Here is a 17,523-nt window from a genome sequence, read left to right as displayed (position 1 = left end):
GTCGAAGGTATACGTGACGTGGTCAGCGAACATTCTGGAGTTGTAAGGTCGGGCTAGAGCCGCCTTCCCAGGGATCGCCGTCGATCAGATGCGCAACTGCAAGGAAGCCGCGCTGGCATTCCACGAGCGCCTCGAGAAAGTTACTGAAAACGATGGGGTCACGTCAAGATGCACAACTGAGCTGAAAGTGAATGGATTTGTTTGAAAATTGGATGAATAATCCCAAACAAGCACCTACATCGCGTGAAAAAAGCTTCAATTTTAAAGTCTCACACGAATTTTCATACGGCCTGTAACATATGCACAATGTACAGTCTGTCTTAAAAGTACCGCGCAAAGTGACGGTGGATCCACCATGCCTGACCGAGGAAGGGCCTATTAAATTTGAGTCACCGAAGCAGTTCACATCCTCGTCCATTCCCTAGGTCAATTGGTTCGGTGACTTTCAAATTATAGTGCTATAATTGCCTGCTCAGGCCCTACCTCAGTCAGGCTTGATGGATCCACCGTCACTTTGCGCGGTACTTTTAAGACAGACTGTACCTATATTAGGCACATTAAACATTACTTACTTCTCAGTTCTGATGGCAATTTTTTTGGGGGGTGAGCCTTTGCTTCGTCTCACACCCTTGAATCCGGTTCCAAGTAGGTGTGCAGGTGACTGACCGGTCTGCTCTTCCCCCTCCTCTCGGTTCTCGTGGCGCTTCCTCTCCTGCTGGCGGTGGGTCTCTCGGGTCTCTCTACCAGGGTATATAGAACAACGGGTACACCAACGACGCGGAAAGCGCCCATTTTACCTGGATGAGTTACATGGAAGGTGATATATTTTTTGAATATGGAATAAATAGAGTATTCCATTCTGACGAGTAAAGCCAAATTCATAAAGCAGTTATTTTTTAATTATATGTACCAGAAATAACATACCAACCATAGTTTAAAACTTAGTCTAAAGTTAGTCGAAAAGCGTATAGTTGATACTAAGATGGAAGGAATCAATGGAAGGCAGAAATGGCGCAGCTGTTTCATTTTTAAAACGTGTTCGCAAGCAGGATTTACGTGATGCTAGCGACATCTATGAATGCAATCGGGGATGCTGATTGGCCGATCGAGTCCGTGAGCAGTATCACTAATTTACGCTAGTACAGGGTTGAGGCAAAGTGCGCATGCGCAGGAACTTTTGCTCTCATGGAGGGGCTTTTGGTACCTCGGGCAGCGCCCAATGCTTTTTGGACCTGTTATGGCCTCCGCATCGAAAAACGCTAGATAGAAAGGTTGTAGAGGAAGCTTGAGGCTACCTTTCTCCACAATAATATTGGCACTTTTTCTTTTAACTCACGTATGGGGCTCGCTTGAAAAAGGTCGATTTAACATGGAAACCCTACGGGGTAGTAGTTTTTGAGCGCCCATTTGGCCTAATGCTACCAACTGTTACTGGCTACCCCTGTCTCTCTACGACCTCACGGCGACGCTCAGCGTTCCGCAACGCTTCGGCCTCTCGCCGCGCCTGCGCTAGCGCTTTACGGCGATGGCGCTGGGCAACGGCGTTCGCATCCCGAGTCCTTTTGGCCCGCACAGAGAGGCATCTCCAAACATTCTCACGCACACAAAGTAAACACACTTTAACTACAAAGCACTACATAATTAATAACACTTATGGCGGTAAAAAACGGCGGAATCTTTCTCGGGTAACACCGTTTCACCGATCATTAAAGCAGCACAGAAGGACGCGAATTGTAAACAAAAATTTCACAAGCGGCAAATAAAACTGAAAAGATTTGCCCATTGTTGCTATTCATTCTTTATTATTCCTTAAGCATCCTCGGAATTAGGCGAGTTGTGTTCTTTAACACACTGGTTCCTCTGAATCAGGTGATTTATTGGTGAGTTACTGACAATGATGTTTCATGATCTCCCAGGCAGGAAAACCGCATAAGTTACCGCAAAACGCGGTATGCGGGCGCGGCATTCGAATAACCGTAAAAAAATGGAGAAAATGCTTCTAAAATACTAATAGGTCAATAATAGGTCAATGATATAATAGGCCAGTTATATAATAAAATACTAATACACGTAGTTCAAAGGTCAGGTCACCAGAGGTCATCAGAAGATCAAATTTTACCATTTCTTAACAAATTTTGACAAACCGGAGCAGAACTCGGGAGCCAATAAAGCCTGCAACGCCGCAGGAAAACGCATTCGATAGCTCTTTTCGAGTAGGTAGTAGAGATGTCAATCGGATACCAACTTTTTGGTATACCGATACCAAACCGATGATACCAACTTGGTATTTGGTATTTCAATCGTACTCAGTAATGTGTTTGGTATTTTGTTGGTATCATAAGCCCTCACTAACGTATAAGAGGCTAAGAAATCGGTAAAAAGTTGGTATTTCCCTCAGTTTCCCAAGTTGGTTTGGTTTCGGTATTTCCCCATGGTTTTGGTTGGTGTTTGGTATCGGTATTCCGATTTTCCGTAATTAACATCACTAGTAGAGTAGGAGTAAAGTAATCTTGGGCGGTGCCGCAGAGGCCCAGCAGCCGCCGGGTTAACCCTCTTTCTGGAATGTGTCCTCAGATCTGAACTAAATGAAGGCTCCAGAGGGCAAAAGTTCTAAAATAGCTATCTTTATGAAAAATGTGTTCTTTCATAACTTTTCACTCAAGGAAGGCACATTTATTTTGCCAGCATCGTATTCATCTCGACGAGATGCATCGAAATAACTCGAAGTTGACATTGAAAGGTCATTTTAAAAATTTGACAAAGTCAAGGTCATGACCTTACTGGAAGGTCATGTTGCATTAGCAGTCGATCCTTATCGTCATGCTGAACACATCTGTATGAGGGATTTTAATCGATATAGCATGTCTCTATCTCTGAAAAGGTTGCAAAATTGACCTGACCATAGGTCACAGATAGCAGAATTCCGAGATATTCATTTTATGCCTGCTGATACCCTTAAATCCAACTCTGAAAGTTTCAAAGCGATCGTTCAGTCCGCTGTCGATGCAGCACTCCTTACATAATAAAGCACAGTTAGAGTTTGACAACATATTCAAGATCTATAAAAAGCCATTACAGGACCATTAAAAACCATTAGAACACCATTAGACCATCACAATTTTGAAATCATCATAAATGAAAAGATGCCGTCAGAACACCAACAGAAACCATAAGAATACCCGTTTGGAGCCCAAAATCAAAGCTATTGAAAACCATTGGAAACCATTAGACCACCAAGTATACCATTTGAAACCATTAGCGACCATCAGAAATCATAACAATACCATTAGAGACCATTAGACCATTAGACCATCAGATCGAATTCCATTAGAAACCATCAAACACCATCGGAGACCATTAGAAACCATTAGAGACCATTAGAGTACCATCAAATTCCATTAGAAAACCATCAGAAACCATTAGACCATTAGACCATCAGATCAAATTCCATTAGAAACCATCAAACACCATTGGAGACCATTAGAAACCATTAGGACACCATTAGAGACCATTAGAGCACCATCAATTTCCATCAGAAAACCATCAGAAACCATTAGAATACCATTAGAGACCATCAAAAACCATTAGAGACCATTCAAAACCATTAGAAACCATTAGAAACCATTAGAAAATCCTAATGGTTTCTAATGTTTTTTTCTCTAGGGTTACCGAGGTCGCGACATGGTGCCAAGGCCATCTATAGAAGGTACAGTCACTCCCCCGCCGACCAATCAGAGACAGATCCTGAGTGACGTCATCCCTGATGCTCGCAAGGGGTACTCCATTCCTTTGCAACGTAAAAATGACTAACTTCATTTGAAGATTATTGATGGCACTCTGCACATACCGCTCAGCCGTTGATGTCAATGGAAAGCTTAACTAATTTTCCAGCGACAAAAAAGAGCAGCAATATGCTAAGAAATGGCCGGTTTTGAAGATATAGACGATTTAAAAACCCTCTGCAACAGCATGAAAGCAACGTAAAAACGCATCGAGTTTATATTTTTACTATGGATAAATCATTTTTCAGTAAGTTTTTAGATATGGTATAGATTTAAGTTACAACTTTATTACAATATTTTCATTACTCGAAACTTTATTTCAAAATAATATTTTCAAAAATGGCAGCTGTTGGCCAGTAGCTTGGGAGCGATTGTGGCGCACCGCGCCATTAATTGTCCTGTGACCCCCTTATGATGTCATCAAAAGTGGAGTGACATGGGCCTGCATGGTGCTACGTAGCGCGGGTTACAGGTCAGACCGTTGCACCCAGCGCGCTGAAATTCGCGCTACTTATAGATCAAGGATGGACAACGTGCCTTTGGGGGGTCTCAGCTCGATCGGGTCGATAGCGAGCGCGTGGCGCGGGCCCAAAAAGTGCAAATTCGCGTCATAGACTTTACATGTATAAATCGGCTTGCAAAAACGGGCGAAAATGGGTAAATTTGCCCCACACGGGTCCGGTTTCCGTGCAATATCTCGGTAACCGTGGGCCCGATTGGCACGGGGAAAACACCATCGTGTAGAAAATCGAACGGGCAATCGAATGGTGTGCGGTGCAGGGGGTGGCACGCGCCACGTGCATCCGTGAGGGCAATTTCATTTTAAAAAATTCCGTTTTAAATGGATTTTGGATTTTATTTTATTTTCACGTGACCGTCAGAATAAGTGAGTTAAAACAATGCCTATTCGCAGGAGAAATGTACCACCTCTCATGATAAAATTGTGAAAAGCTAATTGATCAAAAACAAAGTGGAACAAATCGTTGGAGAAAATGGCATTTGTCCATAATGTGCCACTAAATAATTATACGGGATTTGCTGCTTAACCTGATACGTTTGACAGTTGAACATGCTATCATTAGAAAGAGCATTCAATGCTCCCCAAGATCCAATCATCACTTTTGCATGACAAGTAACAGTATTCTTAAAAATATAAATGTTTTAAACCTCTGCAAAACCATTTTTAGCGAAAATTATCTACGCCTTTCATTTGTCATAAAACTACGCACCTAGGTTATAAAACATATTTCACAGGTTCATTGAACTATAATGACAGATTCTGAAGTGGAAAGCATGCTTATCAGACACGGGCACCTCGATGTGATGGATATTTTTTCCAAGCCAAAACGTTTAGCCGTCAAAAAGCAATCGACCGAAATGGATAGATAACCCAACCGACACAAGAACAACCAAACACCCGCCGATCGAAAATAACCCTTTTCGCGTTGCGGAGCACGCGGGTCACCCTAGTGTATAACTAATTTACATACATACATATACTACCTTTATGAATGCAAGAATTAACCCTCGCCCGTAAACGGTGTTTTGCCACCTTCGCCCATGCAGAGGGGGGGGGGGGGTTGGTGCGACCCCCCTGCCGTTTGAAAACGGAGCGTCGTAGAGCTTAGCGGAAAAGACCAACGGATTGCTCGCAACGAGATCCCGCGATTGGTGGTATATTTTTGGTCCTAGGTCAACATTTGACCTACTTATGACCGGTCAAAGGTCAAATTTTCGGAAAAATACAACTTTTTCAGAGTTCCGCGCTGATTGCGGCAAAAGGGTAAGAGATATGGACTTGAAACCTTCACTATCGTGATCCTTGATCAATTCTCTATCGTTTGGTATATATTTCGATGTCATAACTCTAAAAATGATGCGTTGGGAGCACCGGAAGTCTGCAAGGTCACTTGTGCATTGGGTCACGTCAGGCGTGTGACGTCACTGACCTGACCCTGACCCAAAATGAACTACAAGAAACAACCGACGATGCCTGAAATGGATAGCAAATTCGAATTCAGGGCATCAAAATACCCCGAAAAGGCATACAAGTGCAAGAAGTCATTACAGGTCAACCGAGGTCACTGCCCTTACCTTGACCTTTAGTAACCTTCAAAATGTCAACGGACATTGTGCCAATGTCAAATCAGCCAGTTGTGTTTCTAAAACAATCCATCAGTGTGTCAGGTCAGTCGGCATTTATACCAATGTGAAGCAATCTCCAATTTAGCGTAAATCTGGCCGGAGGTTGTTCCCTTTATGACGTCATAACTCCGTGACCTGACATGACCTTGATAAAAAAAAATTACCAAAAGTTGCGCAAAGGATGCCCCAAAGGGTATTGAAAATTTGAGCAGGCTATCTGAAACGGTTCGGCGTGTAGCTAAGAAATGTAGCTGCACTTAGCGCCCCCCCCCCCTACATGGGCGAGGGTTAATCCACAGCTGCCTCTTGCACGCATAGGTAAGCGGCACGAGGCTCTGCATATAAGCACCTCTGACAAGGGATCACTATACGTATCAGTCCACCAATCACTATACACCACTCCACAAACTACGAACGAACTATAACGGCACCAAGAACGGCACCACCGCTCCCACCTCTCACCAGCTGCCGCTCCGCTCCTCTGCCCACCCGGCACCACTGGTGCCCCGGCACTGACTGGCCGCCGGCCGCACCACACCGCCCACGGGACCGCAGCGTCGCGTGCGGCGTCCCGTTTATCGAATATGCGCGCCGCCGCCGCCGCGGGTAGCCCGTATAAACCCGCAGCGATCGGCGATCGTCACTCGATAATCGGGACGGGATGGCGGTCATGAACCGTGACCGTGTCCTTGGCTCGAGCCGGGACTGGAACTTCAGACTGCGGCCCTGGTGGTGCAGGGTACTTCCGCGGAGCTGTCGGCTGGTCAAACGTTTGATGCCGGCGATGCTAATGCATACGAGTCAGGTTTACCGATAGATATGTAGGTACTCGTTTTGTTTTAGGACTGTACAAAGAAAGTGATACATGTATGCCGTGGCATACCGACATAGTTTTTTTTTTTGTATGTACGCATACATCATGATTATAGATCATGCCAGAGTATAAATGCATGCTGTGCGTTGTGCTGGTGGAGTATCATCATTTTATAGCATAGTTTTACATCGTAAGCTTATGCGAGAAACAAACAACGATCGCACCGACCATCCGACGCCACGAACCCGATCTGAATAAGTTAGGAGTCCGAGCTGAACAGAAATATGAGGAAATAAAATGGACTTCCGACCTGCAAAATGGACCAGCCGGGAGCCGGGACTAAAGGTTGCCTCTGCCGATTAGATGCCGTGGACCACGCGCAACAGTCATCATAATGATAAAACAGGGGATTTTATTCTACCATTTAACACAGAAAAAATGGAGCTGCGGCACCAAATGGGTCTCGAAGGCACACACAGAAAAATATTAACACCGTTAGCGGTGTAATTGCACAGTACATATCTGAGCACTTGAGGAAAGTTAATTTAGTCCCTTCCCCGCTTAAATTACTCGCGCTTCTAAATGAACACCAGGAAGAAGGTAATAGAACACTGTTAGGAGGGTTGGGTGTTTTGCTACATGTAGTAAAACACCCAACCCTCCTAACAGTGTTCTATTACCTTCTTCCTGGTGTTCATTTAGAAGCGCGAGTAATTTAAGCGGGGAAGGGACTAAATTAACTTTCCTCAAGTGCTCAGATATGTACTGTGCAATTACACCGCTAACGGTGTTAATATTTTTCTGTGTGCAGCGCAATGAGCCTGGGTTCGTGGTCCCGTGAATGTCGTCAACGCCGACCACGCAATCCCGCTATGATCCCCTCAGCAGCCTCATCGTATTGCATGCCACTGACTGTTGCCAGACTCAATCTGGCACAGAAGAAACATGTTTCCACTGGTCGCATGAATGTGTGCAATGTGCATGAACATACCCTTGTCTATGAAATATAATGGCCAATAGTTACACAGCAAAAGTGATAATTATAATCGAACTTGGGCTACGGTTGGGTTAAGCCCAACTGAAACACCTTCACTTGGAGCAATACAGGGTGGACCAAAAAGGATGGAAACATTTTGAACTCGCATAAAATATGTGTTATTGCATGCAGGTGACTGAAAATGATACCAAACGACATGTTTTTAATATCAAACGACATGTTATCAAACGACATGATATCATGTTATCAAACGACATAATATCACACGACATGTTGTACATGTTTTTGCACTTCCATTTGAACGGTTCTTGGTTTCAACATCTTTCGATAACACTATTACTCTGCCGAGACAAAAATATATTGATGTTCGCTCTGCGCGTTCCCATAAAATAAACATAAACATCTGTTCTGTAGCAACGTGTTGTTTGGGTTGCATCGATGACCTGACACTGATACCGAGACACAAGGGCGGTTCTCCGCAGTATATCCCCGAAACTCTGTGATACCTACACTCAGCCTCTGTGTACCGCTCGGCTGCTTCATATCTCGTGTAAACACCGCCGTATGTCGCTAGCATCTGGTGCGGTTGCGGGGAACTGCGGGGAAACCATCGATCGTTCCCCGCGGCCCCGTATCTCTCTGTCAATCACTCGGGTCTGGCCCTGGGGCTTGTCTCCGGTGACATTGAACTGACGGTCCACGAGACGACAGCTAATGCAATAACAGACAGCGGTGAATGTCAGTGTGTCAGTGTCAGGTGACTGCGTGTCAGATTCGCCGTGTCGATCGCAGGTATGTGTCTTAGTACCTACTAGGGTGACCCGCGTGCTCCGCAACGCGAAAAGGGATATTTTCGATCGGCGGGTGTTCGGTTGTTCTTGTGTCGGTTGGGTTATCTATCCATTTCGGTCGATTGCTTTTTGACGGCTAAACGTTTTGGTTTGTGGAAAAAATATCCACCGCATCGAGGTGCCCGTGTCTGATAAGCATGCTTTCCACTTCAGAATCTGCCAAATGTGCTTTATAATTGAGGTGCGTAGTTTTCAGACAAATGAAAGGCGTAGATATTTTTCGCTAAAAATCGCTTTGCAGAGGTTTAAAACATTTATATTTTTAAGAATACTGTTGCTTGTCATGCAAACGTGATGATTGGATCTTGGAGAGAATTGAATGCTCTTTCTAATGATAGCATTTTCAATTGTCAAGCGTATCAGGTTAAGCAGCAAATCCCGTGTAACTTTTTAGTGGCACATTTTGGACAAATACCATTTAATTCAGCGATTTTTTCCACATTGTTTTTGATCAATTAGCTTTTCACAATTTTTCCATGAGAGACGGTACATTTTTATTGCTAATAGGCGCTGTTTCAACTCATTCCGTCTGACGATCACCTGAAATTAATATAAATTCCAAAATCCGTTTAAAATGGCACTTTTTGAAATGAAATTGCCCTCACACTTGCACGTGGCGCGTGCCACCCCTGCACCGCACACTATTCGATTGCCCGTTCGATTCTCTACACGATGCTGTTTTCCCCGTGCCGATCGGGCGCACGGCTACCGAGATATTGCACGGGGAACGGACCCGTGTCGGGCAAATTTAGCCATTTTCGCCCGTTTTTGCCAGCCGATTTATACATGTAAAGTCTATGACGCGAATTTGCACTTTTTGGGCACGCGCCACGCGCTCGCTATCGATCCGATCGAGCCGAGACCGCTCAAAGGCACGTTGTCCATCCTTGTTCTATAACTTGCGCAAATTTCAGCGCGGTAGGTGCAACGGTGTGATCTGTAACCCGCGCTACGTAGCACCATGTCGCGACCTTCGTAATAGACAGAAACTACGCCCTCCTCAAATAGTAATATAGACAAGCGGCTGCGCCACTTGCTTCGCGGCGTAGCCAGAAAATGCCGCACCAGCCAATTTGCTTTCGAATGGTGTTTGATTTAAATCGGTCTGTCGTCTGGAAGCAGAGATATGGACGGAAACGTACAGAGGAAAATTTTGAACATAATAACTATTCTGAGGGCTTACTTGGATGAAATTTGGGTCATACGGGGTCAAGTCAGGTCAAGATGGTCATCCCTGGTCACACTGGGTCAGGCCAGGTCACCTTCGGTGAGGCCAGGTCGTATAGGTCACCACATTACATTGGATCGGCCTGTACCACACTTCTACTACTTCTACCCATACCACTACTCCTACCACTATCCCTACCACTACCCCTACCACTACCCCTACCCCTACCACTACTCCTACCACTACCCCTACCACTACCTCTACCACTACTCCTACCACTACCTCTACCACTACTCCTACCACTACCCTACCACTACCCCTACCACTACCCTACTTCTACCCCTACCACTACTACTACCCCTACCACTATCACACTACCCCTACCACTACCCTACTACTACCCCTACCACTACCCTACTTCTACCCCTACCACTACCCCTACCACTACCCTACTACTACCCCTACTACTACCCCTACAACTACCCCTACCACTACCCCTACCACTACCCTTACCCCTAATACTACCACTACCCCTACCGCTACTCCAAAAATGCGACAAAAATGGCGACAAAAATGGACAAAAATGGCAAAAATGGCACATCGACAAAAATTTGCGACAAAAATGGCACATCGTGACAAATGTGGCGCATTGCGTCAAACGCGGTGCATTTGTGTAAGCGCATTGAAAACTGTCTTTATTTACCGAAAATCAACACCTTCATTCGCCTCTGTTTATCAAAATAAATAAGCTGCCAATCCGCAAATGAGAGGCACCCGCCGCCGATCGTCATGCATTTTACTGTCAAAGGCGATTGAACCCGGCTGCCGATGCCTTGAAGCAAGCTTGAGATCCGAGCAAAATTTGGAGAAAATGCACCTTTTTCCAGGGCGTGCCACGTGCAAACCATCCACCCCCCGAGACCCGAAACACGCCACTGCACGTGCCCGTGACGTCATCAACACGCTGTGAAAATTTCAGCCCCATCGACCGCACCGTTTGACCTGTGCACGGCGTCAAAGCACCCCTCTGCACGGTGCAAACAGACAGACAGAGTTTCATTTCACAAATAGTATAGTAGATTTTGAACCATCTATGCTACGTAGCTGAACGTCCGTGTTGTCCTGCGCTCCGATTGACTATTGATAGGTAGTCATTCTTCAATATCGGTGGAGACTGCAGCTTACCGTCATGAGCTTCACAGACCTGTCCACTAAGGTACTCTGCGCCGTCCCCTGGCCCTTCTTTTCTCACCTACAAACATATCGTGTCCGTGATCTTTACCCGCGCCGAGCCGGTGCACTTCACCAACCGCGCCGAGCCGGGGGTGTCTGACCCACCCCCCCCCCCACCCCCACCGTCTAACTCAGTTCCTGGGCCACGTAGCGACATGCGGTAATTGGCAATCGAAAGAGGGTCAAAAAAAAAATACGGAAATATCAAATAGGTACTTCAGTCATCTTTAAGGTCAGGTCAAAGGTCAGGTCACCAGAGGTCATTGAAGGTCAAATTTTGTCTATTTCAACATTTTTTGAAACACCCAACGCTCAACTCGGGAACAAATCATAGAGCTACAGCGCTGCGGAAAAGCACATTCGATAGCCCTTTCACAGACCTTTCTGGATATTGTCCTCAGATTCGACCTCACGTCAGTGGTTAAGCCTCTAAGTCTAGACTCTAAGAGGGCAAAAACTCCAAAAATGGCCTGTTTTCATGAAAAAAGTTTTTGCAATAACTTTTGACTCCAGAAAGTAACGTCATTTACCTTGCAAGTTCCATGTTCCTGTTGTCAAGACACGTTGATTTTTTCACGTCGCGTAGAATTTTAAAAATTTGACCTCAGGTCAAGGACATGACCTGACCGGAAGAGGTCATACTACATATCAGTCGATCCGTATCGTGGAGCTGAACACATGAGGTGTTTTCATCGCTCTAGCATGTAGCTGTCAAAAGTTATTGTCAACTGCTGAGGACCTCTCATGACATGATATGACCTCAGCTCAGGGACATAAGGAGAGGAGAGGTCACGGGTGCCATTTTTCGGTTTAGCTTGTCATGATGTTTGAAAGTGTTTGGAATGACGCTCGTCCAAAAGAGGCGCCTTTCAATTTTCTCCCGTTGACATATACCCACGGATACCTACCTAACGGAAAAGTCGCAAAATTGACCTGACCTTACACTGTAAAAAAATGTTAGCACAGTTTGAGTTTTCTGACTCACTTTAACGATGTGTTCGAACAACTAACTTGCTAATGAATCCGTATTTATCGAGTAATTTAAACCTTATTGCGAAGCAAAACACGGTTAGTCCAAATCAGGATGAACTAGCTCGGACTTCCCCATGTACAATGACACTGTTCGAGTAATCGCCATGTATTCATACCCGCAATTGGCGGACACTGTGTTCCGAAACACGAATACGATTTTGTGGAAGCATTTTTGCGCACGGTTCTACCGTGTTGAATGACACGTTGCCGTGCAGGGGCGTCGTTTTGTATAGGCCTGGTAGGGCCCGAGCCCTACCAATGTTTATTTGGGCCCTACCAATGTTCGCTGAGCCCTACCAATCTTTTGTTACTTATCAGTTGGTAAAAAAATCAAAATAAACAGATAAGCAAAGAAGCATATATGTATGTACATTCGTCAGTCGTCACAGATGTGTGGCCTGTGGGCCGTAGGAGCTGCTGTCGCGAACCCTTCGCAAGCCGGCAGGGGATTCTTAGGGAACGGCAAGGTGTCCTCACTCCTCAGGCCGGCAAAGGGTCTTCAGAGGCCGGCAGCACCTTCAGAAGTTCAGTGGGGTCCTTAGAGAACGGCACGGTACTCTCAGACTCCGGTGGGATCCTCAGAATTGCCGGTGTGGGCCACGCAAAAGTCACTGGTGGGTGTCCGTCAGATGCATATGTGTGGGGCTTTCAGAGGCGCCGCAGTGGGACCTGCACAGTCGCCGGTGAGGGCCCTCTTAAGCGCCGTTTCGGGGCCCTCAGATACACTGGTTTATGGCCATCACAGATATGCGTGGGACCCTTAGAGCTGCTGAGCTGAGTGCTGGTGCGGGCCCTTCATAGGCCGACAAGGGGACCTCAGAGGTCGGTGGTGCCTTCAGGAGCGCCGAGGGGGTCCCTTTAGACCGGAATAGTATTCTCAGACGCCACTGGGACCCTCAGAGTCACCAGTGTGGACTCAGTGGAGCCGTCAGAGTCGCCTTAGGAGCCTCTGATGAAGACCCTCAGAGCTGGGGGAGAAGGGGCCTCAGAAACGCCGGCGTGGGCTCTCAGAAACGCCGGTGTGGGCTATCAGAGGCACTCCTCACAGTTATTGGGGCCCTATGAGAATTGGTGTTGGACCATCACAGGCGGGCATGCAGCTCGTAGAGCCGGCTCCTAATAGGCCGGTAAGGGCCCTCAGAGGCCACCAATAGGCCATCAGAGCCGAGGCCACCAATGCGCCCTCAGAGCCAAGGCCACCAATGGGCCCTCAGAGGTCAGCAAGAGATTCTCAGAGACCGTGAGGGGCAGGCTGGTAAGGGGCCCTTGGCGGCCTCTTAGGGCCTTAATTGGTGACAAGGGCTCTAAGAAGCCGGCGTGGGCAACTTACGGAGATCTTAATACGCCACTTAGGGGCCCATGAGATGCTCTGACGAGCCCTGTGGGGTCCCTTTGAGACGAAATATGGCCAGCGTGGACCCTCAGCGGCCGATTGGCGCCGCAGGGAACCGAAGGGCCCCCTGGACCCGATGGGAGGGGCACGCGCCCCCTGTGCCCCCCCCCCCCACTTCGCTACGCCACTGGAATCTATCATGTTATGTTTAAGATCTCTGCAAGATGTATCCCCCGTTTGCTGACTCTGCAGAGAAAAGGCAAGCTCTAAAGGAGGCTTAGCGCGGTGTTTTTTTTTTATTCAGGCCTCCCTCCAACGGGCACTTATGGCCCATTTACAGGAGGGCTCCTCCTCCTCCTGGCCCTTGAACCCCCACCTCCCAGGCTACGGCTGAAGTGGGAGCCTACCCCACACCTGGTGACACAGCCGGGGACGACGCCCGCGGAACGGGCGGAACAGGGAATCGAACCCGAATCCGGCACCGCCCGCACCGCGGGTCGACGCCTTAACCGACTGCGCCACCAGGGCCGCACGAATGGCCCGCATGTTTGGCCACTTTATCGAATATCTGGAAGATGTCATTGACTTGTCACCGTAAAGGAATTGTGGGTGTCACACGTTGACACTAAGGGACACCGTGCCGAGTTGCGCAAGTGGAAGCACAGTGCACACCGAGTAACGGCCACCAAATGAGTGGTACGAGTTGAAGTTAGTCGGCAAAGTGATAGTGGTTACATTTTGGAATGCCGACGGGGCTCTGCTTGTCAACTTTCTAAAACAGGGGCGCACAATTGATGATGTGCGTCCATTCGATAGACATCGAGGAGAGGCTATAGGGAAGCTGACATAAAGTGTGCACCTGACCCACGGCCACGCACCTGCCGTACATGCGCGGGGTGACAATCAGTGAAGCGATGAAATGTGGCTTCGAGTTGTTGTCGCATCCACTTTTTCCGAACCCTGCACCCTCTGGTTGCCACCTCTTCCCCAACATAAGGAAATTAGCAGTGGCAACTTCGCTGACTGCAGGGAGACTAAAGCAGCCGTCTTGGACGTGGGATGGGTCCAAAACCCACTTGATTATGGAGACTTTGAGGGCTCTCCCGAAGGCCGAAGCGCTGCGCGAAATGTGTTTGTCTTAGCGGTGGTTATTTGAATAAATGAACTTTTTGGTCTAATAAGTCGATGACGTATCTCTCTGCTTCGTCATGGTCGGGCATGTAAGTTTCTGAATGCCAGCTCGTACTGTCATCCTTTTATTTTGGCCAGCAGGTCTTTCTAACTATCGTGGTGTTTCGAGACCTCTCGTTAGTTGTCGAACCCTGCAATTGGCGTGGGCCTTCAAAGCCGTTCCTGGCCCCGCAGCCGTCTTTTTCATTCGGCTTGGACCATCAAAACCGTCCCTGGCCCCTTTCAGCACAGCCGTCGGCGTGGGCCTCTTTCAGAATGGCGTGCATTCCTCCGACACTATTATAAGGACATGCCTAAGAGCTGGACTTTTTGCACGCGTTCCCCGCCAGGGGGCGCCACTGAGGAAGCACCCTCTGACGTCACGATAAAATTGCGCGCACTGTGCGCACGGTTCTGTAAGCAAGTAATATAGTGGTGGTTTCATGGTGGAAATTGGAAGAAGTATTTTTACGTTGTAAAATTTCAAGCCGTTTTTGTGAAATTAATTAGTAAATGCATTTCAAAGTATTTATTTAAAGTGTGAAAGGAGAATAATTAGAAGAACATGGATATTTTTGTTCCAATAGCTTATTATGTGAGACATGATCGGTACTAACGGGTACTTCTAAGAAGTAGTGAAGAAGTACCAAACAGCCTGCTCGGCTACGATCGTCAGCTGTCCTTTGGAGCTGGACTTCAACGCTGTAAAAAAAATATGTGCTGAATTAATTTTTAGTTTCACCAAAATATAAGCAATTTATCATTTCTTTTTCACTTTTCTAATTATTGTTGAGTGAAGAGACATGTTGCTAGTTCTGACAATATAAATTATTAATTAAAAATAACGAAATGCGACGGTAAGTATCTGCTTCTAAATTATCACTTTAACCAAATACATAGAGAATCTTGCTACCATTGCTTATAAAACGTGCTTATCAATACACAAATGTTTTATTTCAGACAAGAAGGATTTATTTGCCTAAAGTCTTGCGTCATGTGCTACTGCTTTGATTCCAAAGACGCTCTCCGGGTCGGGGTAATTTAGTTCTTCATCGATCGATAAGATTTTGATTCCATTGATATCCAAATTGATAAGCTCGGCACCATGGAGTAAGAGCGTCCCCACAGGGGTGACGCAGGAAATATGAATGGCGTTTACACCGACAGTAGTTTCCCACAGCCGGCAATGGGAATCTCCTGTCGGTGTAAACGCCACTATAGTCCCATCCAACTCAAACACTGGGGAATATCCCCGCACTTTTGAGGACGGAAATCTATGGACCTGCTCGAAAAATAGTGGATAAAATACGGCGAGCTTTCAGTTTTATGGTTGGGTCTCCCTTCCCAGGCACATATTTACGGGGGATATTGGGTCATATTCCCCCGGCGTCCTGATGATCGGCGCCCAGCTCAACGCCGAAGGCGCCCTGATACGCGGCACTGCTATCTGTGAAGGTGCCCAGGTTGCTGCCGCTCGAATTTTGGTCGCCTACTTAACAAAACCTCCCTTGGTGCCATCTCAGTTTCCTCGAGGTCAGGCAACCTTCACACGCCGTTGGCTACCTTGGCTGGCCGGCGACTCGTTCCCCTCGTGGCGACGCTCTTGACATCCAGTCAAAAGTTGGAGTGGCTGGCGCCCCCAGTGGGGGCCGGGGAAGGGGCAGTGGGCCTCCACGTTGCTCTCTTCTCGAGCCTATGGTGACTTGGCTAAACTCTCCTCAATAGAATCTGGATTCTGCACGCTGTATTAACATGGACGTAGACACCACTACGGACAATACGGGCAGTGGGTGTGACAATCAGTAGTGCCATTCATATAGAGGGTGTCATATATGAGCGGAGAGGCAACAGTACAGCTGAGCGGAGAGACAACATTAAAACAACAGTACAGCTGGCGTTGCATGGAGCTGCAGGCAACCGGACAGCGGAGGCTTGCGAAAAATAAACAATTCGTCACTTGAACGTATAAACAATAGTATAAAAAACAACATAAACACAGATTCTCATGGTCGAACCCATGCACTAGCGGCTCACGGCGGGCACAGGCACGCAGTGCGGTAGCGGTACCGGATCACACGTCATGGGCGTTGTCTCAGCATAGGTTGTTATGAGCGGAGCGGAGAGGCAACAGTACAGCTGAGCGGAGAGACAACATTAAAACAACAGTACAGCTGGCGTTGCATGGAGCTGCAGGCAACCGGACAGCGGAGGCTTGCGAAAAATAAACAATTCGTCACTTCAACGTATAAACAATAGTAAAAGCAACACAAACACATATTCTCATGGTCGAACCCATGCACTAGCGGCTCACGGCGGGCACAGGCACGCAGTGCGGTAGCGGTACCGGATCACACGTCATGGGCGTTGTCTGAGCATAGGTTGTTCGCAATCTAGTTGAAGCCTAAGAAGACGGCCAGTGGGGTCTCACTGCTGCTGAGGCGACCTCGGAGACGATGCGTCGCCCCTCCTGTCGGCGACCTGCGGTGAGCAGGACTCCAGATAGCTGTCTGGCACGTTGCCGACACTGCCAGACGCTGTCAGCAGGCCTCACTGCTGCAAGTGATGTGCAGATGGACGCCAGGTGACTTCGTCTGCAGGCGATTCCGGAGACCGCGGCCTCACCAGGCAGTACCACCTGCATCGCCATGTCGGTGTTTCTAGAAATGGAAAAATAACAGTATCGGTGAAGGACAAGCAATACAATGTATTCTGTTTTCCTCTCTTGCAGGTATACGTAATCTACAATTATCATTGTTCCTATTTCATTCAACTGAACCTGAAAATTCCATATTGGCACATTGTTTGACTAAATTTGTGTAGTTGGGAACAGGGGCGACGCCACGGTGCGACGACTGGAGGGGACATTGACCATTTTGGAGGGGACGAGGACCATTTCAAGTCGATTCTTTCCATGCAACGCCATAGGCGTAATGTTAAAATTTTAAAAAGTGGAGGGGACGAGATCCCCTCCGTCCCCCCCCCCCGTGGCGACGCCCTT

The 17,523-nt window shown here is 47.3% G+C and overlaps 1 protein-coding gene across 3 annotated transcripts in view; it reads right to left on the bottom strand.

Annotated features, from left to right (window-relative positions):
• The window catches only part of LOC122374012 (poly(U)-specific endoribonuclease-C-like), a 28,533-nt gene extending 21,957 nt beyond the window's left edge, over positions 1 to 6,576 (bottom strand). Inside the window, exon 1 of one of the 3 annotated variants that reach the window (XM_043352509.1) lies at positions 6,390 to 6,576. The gene's annotated coding sequence lies outside the window, so the exon portion shown is untranslated. Of the gene's footprint in view, positions 1 to 572; positions 711 to 6,382 lie in introns of those variants that run through there. The other 2 variants (XM_043352511.1, XM_043352508.1) reach the window with 2 other exon arrangements.
• Positions 6,577 to 17,523: the final 10,947 nt, after the last annotated feature.

Source organism: Amphibalanus amphitrite, unplaced genomic scaffold (assembly GCF_019059575.1).
Source record: "Amphibalanus amphitrite isolate SeventyFive unplaced genomic scaffold, NRLGWU_Aamphi_draft 001587F_arrow, whole genome shotgun sequence".
Lineage (NCBI taxonomy): Eukaryota > Metazoa > Arthropoda > Thecostraca > Balanomorpha > Balanidae > Amphibalanus > Amphibalanus amphitrite.
This window is presented reverse-complemented; position numbering and strand designations above follow the sequence as displayed.